The sequence below is a fragment of the Sinocyclocheilus anshuiensis genome, unplaced genomic scaffold, assembly GCF_001515605.1.
Source record: "Sinocyclocheilus anshuiensis isolate Anshui unplaced genomic scaffold, SAMN03320099.WGS_v1.1 scaffold1094, whole genome shotgun sequence".
Classification (NCBI taxonomy): Eukaryota; Metazoa; Chordata; class Actinopteri; order Cypriniformes; family Cyprinidae; genus Sinocyclocheilus; species Sinocyclocheilus anshuiensis.
This window is the reverse complement of record NW_015536578.1, coordinates 1,326,928-1,332,733: the sequence shown is the minus strand read 5'-3', so window position 1 is coordinate 1,332,733 and position 5,806 is coordinate 1,326,928.

Sequence of the window (5,806 nt, the reverse complement as noted above, 5' to 3'; positions counted from 1 at the left end):
GAAGCAGAGTTTCTGGAGCTGTTAGTGTTCACTGAGAAACGGCTGCATTAACCGACTTGCTCAAACGACTATGTAAATGACTGAAAATGGCTAGTAGAATGCCAGCCTTACACTTAATGTTGTTATCCTTTTGTTGTAGTTTTAAGTGCTTGCATAGTGTTTTTAAAATATTTTCTGAGGTCATTGTTCATCAGGAGAGATTTCATTCATAAGATCAGAACTCTAAAACACTGGCATATAGCAGCTTTCCAAAGTCTGAGCCAACAGACTTATACTAAAAGTCACAATATTCTACAGTGTTACAATGTGGTTAATGATGATGGTCTGTTGCTAGACAGGACAATGTTTTTGGCAGTTGGCTTCATCTTCATTTTTTGGGCTGAAGAGGTTTTGTTTTGTTTTTGAAGTTGTCCTTCATGGCCTTCACAGTCTGTGGCTGTAGGTGACTTCAACTGAATGAGAAGCTTGCCTTAAACCTTAATTGGGATAAACTCATTCCAATCTGTCATAATCTCACAGATTGATTTATGACTGCTTTCAAATGTCCTCATAAATTTGTAGCTATAAGCGTATTAAGGTCCTCCCAAACAGTCCCCATCAAACAAACAGCAAAGAACACTTAAACCTGATTTGTGATTGTTCTGTCCTTCTTTTAGAAGAGAAAATGTTTTTTGAGGCAGGTTAGAGAGAGAGGCTTGATTAAATGTCCTATATTTTTGAGTGTCATGGGACCCATGGGAAGTCAGACATGATTCAGTGACTGTTGAATATTTCAAGCCACTAAAATTGATAATGTCAATTTAATGGCTGACTTTTAGTAAAATTAAATGACAAATTTAAGTGACAAAAAATTTAAGTGCTGCCAAAGTGACAACCTGCAGTGATAAGTTCATTGCACTTTTTCAGCCACTTTGATTTTAATTACTAATGAAAAAATCAAGCTGAAAATCCAAAAACTCATAAAAGTAATCAGGAAGTTATGACACTTTGAATGGATGTATACAAAGATTATTTTTGTCATAATTATGGAAATATTTTTACAGTGTATTTCCTCTACATTGAATTTTTGAACAGCTAACGTGAAAGAAAGAAAAAAAAAACTCCAATAATTTGCATGAACTCATTACTCATCAAATAACTCATTTAAGATTCAAATTCAAACATTACAATTCCTAATTCCTCAAATGGTCACAAATGACTATCCCATTAGGTATTGTTTTTAAACCTATGAAAGAGAAATAAGTTAGAATAACTAATCATGATTCATGTCATGATGTTTTTCAGTTCCTTTGTAAAGAAAGAAAAGAAAATAATGGGCAAAAAATAATTCTTACATAAAATATTAATTTGAACAGCATACATTTCAGTTATAAGACTTGTTTTATGATCCTTGATGACTACGAATACTTGTTTTCACCAAAATTCACAATTCAGGTTTGGGGTTGATGAAAGGATGCTTGAGCTTTACAGATTGGGCTTTGGGATACATAAGGCAAAAATGGATGGGAAACACTTGTTTAAAACATGGTATTGAGTCACCTTTGTCTTTCTACTTTACATTGCTCATGCTCAATTCAACCGTCATGTGCAAAATGGTTCCTTACATCAATTGGTGCAGTTGAGTATAAATTCCACCAAAGAGCAAAACTTTGTTTGCTATATATCAAAAAACAAACAAAAAAAAACAAACAAAAGAAAAACTTTTTATTTTAAATACTAGCAATCTTTTTTATTATTACAAAGTGCAAAACATTAAAAAATTTTTTTTTTTTGCAGTTGAGCATGACCATAACCAAGCAGGAACCAGCATAAATGCTCCCCAAAATATCCATATTACTTTCCTTCCTATCTAATTTGCCACCTACTGATGAGAGATGAGAGCTCCAATAGTCTGTCCCTTTCTTTCCTGATTTCTGTGTTCCACTGTTTTTCACTGGCTAAACATGGCTTTCTAATCAATGTGCATCTGTCCCTGAACTTACTTTTCAGTGAACAATGTCAACATTGCACTGATATCTTGTTATCCTCCAGCCCTGATGACCGTCCATCACAGAGCAGCCCTTTAAAACCTGTCAGTTCCCCCATTAAATTTATGCCACTTGGCCGTCCAAACTTTCCCCAATGTACCAGCCAGGGTTTTAATGGCATCGTTCCCCTGTGCCGCTCATGACTTGGGTAATGGGTCAGTATTCAGGACCTCAAACAAAGATTATTTTTATGGGATCACCCAGACGATGTTGTTAGAGTTGCTCATTTCTGACATTATAAAACAGCATCCCATTAGTTCAGTTATTTTTGGATAGGAAAAGTGATGGCGCTCATAGATGAAAATTATAATTTGAGCTCTTCTTGATTGTGTGCTTTGAAAAAGGATCAAAATACTTTATATGAGCCAATCTTTAAATTGCATTGCATCACTCAGTCTTTGTTTGGCAGATGTCTTTGCTTTATTCTAATGAGAAGAGAAATGAGGTAAGCAGATGCATTTAGTTCTGACCTTTCCAAGCCCACCATGACTCCTTTTTTATGAGACTAATATATAGCCAATGGTAGAGATCCTCCCGTGAAGATGTTTGCGAAACAGATGTCTGACTTACTCAGGTTTGGATCCAGATTGAGAAACCATGTGTTTCTTGTGAAAAACAACTGGCATACAACTTGTTTTCCTATAAAGCATCTACGTTTATGAAAGAGTCCAAAAGTGCGAGAAAAACATATAATTAGCACATAGCGAATTTGTGTTTGAATGCTTAGTGAACTGTAAATTCAGTAAAATGGACCATAGCCTGCTGCACAGATGCCGATTGTGAAGGATAATGTGGATATGACCCTGTTGCGTATTCAGAGTTTAATATCATATGGCAGTCCACCATGGGGCTTTTATAGTGCAAAAAAAGACCCCGCGTAGTTTCATTCAGGAAATGCTCTCATGAAGGAAACATCTGACATAATGCTTTTGGATTTGCGGAACATGGAATCAGTTAAACTCTAAACACTTAAATAAGTACGGCTGAACAGACAGAAACAACATCTGCTAGGTAAATACAGTAAAACAATAAGTGTTTAGAGATCTCCTATGACTGTGGAAAATTCATTTCATAAATGAGCAGTTTCTCTATAATTAGTCGGACATCATAGTGCCTGCCTCTGTCTGGAGGCATTTCACTAAATGCTCTGAGTTTGGGTGCTATAGCTGAAGATGTAATGTAAAACATTGATTTCCCTGAGGTGTGTTTGAGAAGTCTGCGAGAGGGCCGAACACATTGTGTTGATGTGGCACACAGCTCTCTTCTGATTAATAGGATATAATCTGAAACTTAAACTAACCACATGCTTCATGGTGTTTAACCAACAGTCAACTCAAGTGTTCTCTCAGCTCTCGTCGGCTGTGCTGTGTAGTCTATCCTCGAAACGCTTCTCCTTGTCACAGACAAAGTTTGTAGACAGCATGATGAAAATAAAAAAGTTGATCAGCCTCATCAGTCAAGATGACATAAAACACTAAGGCAGCCAACTTCACACAGACAGAAGACAGATTATTGGCGTATTTGTCTAAAATCGGTTTAGTCAGAAGAGCTTTTGTAGTCATAAAATACACATGGCATCTGATTTTTACAAACCCCATCCAAACCACATCCATATGTGGTTTTAAAATGTGATTTTTTTTGGAATGCATTTCAGTCTGATTGGATTTCAAGTAATTTTTCTGCACTCTAAAAATGCTGGGTCAAAAACAACCCAATTTGGGTCAGCACTGGGTCAAAAAGGAACAAACCTAGCACTAGGTTGTTCTGACCCAGCTGGGTTGGGTTAAATGTTTGACCCAACATGTTAGGCTTTATTTAACTCAATTATCGTTTAAAAATTACTAAACTGCTGGGTTCAGATGAACCCGATATGGGTTGGAAATTAAAATCACACACATAATGACTACAGTAAAAATACCAGCAACAGTAATAATAAAAAAGGTGATGATTTATTAAGCAAAAACACCCAGGAATTGACAAAAATATAGGCAATATAAATCATATCAAATCAAACATAAATCCGTAAATGTGTATGAGAAAAAGTGCATAAAAGAATGGCAACCCAATAATTATACAGCTTATCAAGTTAAATAAGAGTGCTTTTGAAAAGTTTAATTTTAAATATATATAAAAAAAAAAAGACCAGTTATTTTGTTCACATTTTCTCCCGCCAACGAATACACTACTAACACTACAGTCAAACCATCAGGCTGAGTGCCGCCAAGAAAAACAGACTGAAAGCCTTTAATAAACACTGAAAGTCTGGAATAAACTGTGTATTATAGTGAATCGGCAGGATTGTACCCTCTCCGTTTACAGTGTTTTTAATCACTCCTCTCAAGTGCCATTCTGTGTTGTTCAACCTAGCATCTTTATCCAACCATCTCAACTCAGCCTTTAGGTTGAAAAAGTAAAAAAATGCAGTGTTGTCTCAAGCTTTGTATGAAGATTTTCTCTCATAATGTGCATATGCATGAATGTATAAAATGCCACTCATGTTCTCTCATGTGCTTCAGGAGTTCAGTACAAGAGGAAGATATTATAATGGACATGAGCTGATGGAGTTTTTATTTTTTTTATTTATTTTTTTATTTTTTTCTCAGTTTTCTGGACTCTTACATCTTTCCTAAAGCAACTAGTTTAGATACACTGGATATGAACTAAACTATCTGTCCAAACGGATCAAATTTCATCACTGACACAATGACATTCGGTCTGAAAGATTGGATTTGAAAACACAAGTCAAGCCTAAAGGTCCTTTTAAACCTTTTTTTTTAGATGTATTAAAACATTCATCTCTTTTGCAGGCAGCTTATCACAGCCTTGTAACCAGGCTTAAGCAGTATCTGTTACTAAGGCAGTGGACAGATTTTACTCAGAAAGCATTATGATCTATTACTGGCTCATGCAAGCTGAAGACAGATTGTGCTTTCTAAAACAAATAGCAAACCTATGCTCATCACATCAAAGATTTTGAGATTTAATTAAAGTGATGTTCTCCAAAGAGTGAATCATCAATCACCAAGAAGTGTAAATAAATACAGAAGGTACCATTTATATAAAAACAACAATACAAATAATATTATCTTAATTTAATCTTTTGTAATCTGTTTAGTGGACTCGTATTTTCTTTGTGATTGATTGTTAAATAATTTGTACAGAGCAATTCGTACAACACAGCTGGTGAAGAGATCCATCATTGAAAAAGATTGCATAATGACAAATCTGATCTACCTTTGTTCTAATTTCTGTCTCAGGAAATGTATTTTTATTTCAAAAGAAAAAAAAAATCTATACCTGTACATGTGCATTGCAAATATATCCTAAGGCCATTTTAATAACTGAGCATGAGACAGAACATAAGAGTTAAAATGAAGTAATTCATAAATATTTTAAAGATAAATTTACGTAAATATGCTACATATAAAAAGAATAAAGGCCACACCAATAACGCTAACTATATTAGCGTCAATAACAATGCATGACTTTCTTTTTAATATAAAGTCCACGCTGCAGTTTTGTTATCTGCTGCTTTAAATGCTCAAGCTCTTTACAGTCAGGTGGATTTTGATTGGCTGTCAATAATTTCATTGTTCATCAGCTGGTAAAAAAAATTGTTCTGGAAGTGATTCTAACAATATCGTTCCTTTGTGTCATTTTCGTTATAGCTGTGATGTAGACTATACTTTTGAATTTAGTTATAGTTGAAAACTATATCTATATCATTACCGTTATAGTTATCATCCTTGGTGTGAACAGGCCTTAACTGACAAAAAAAA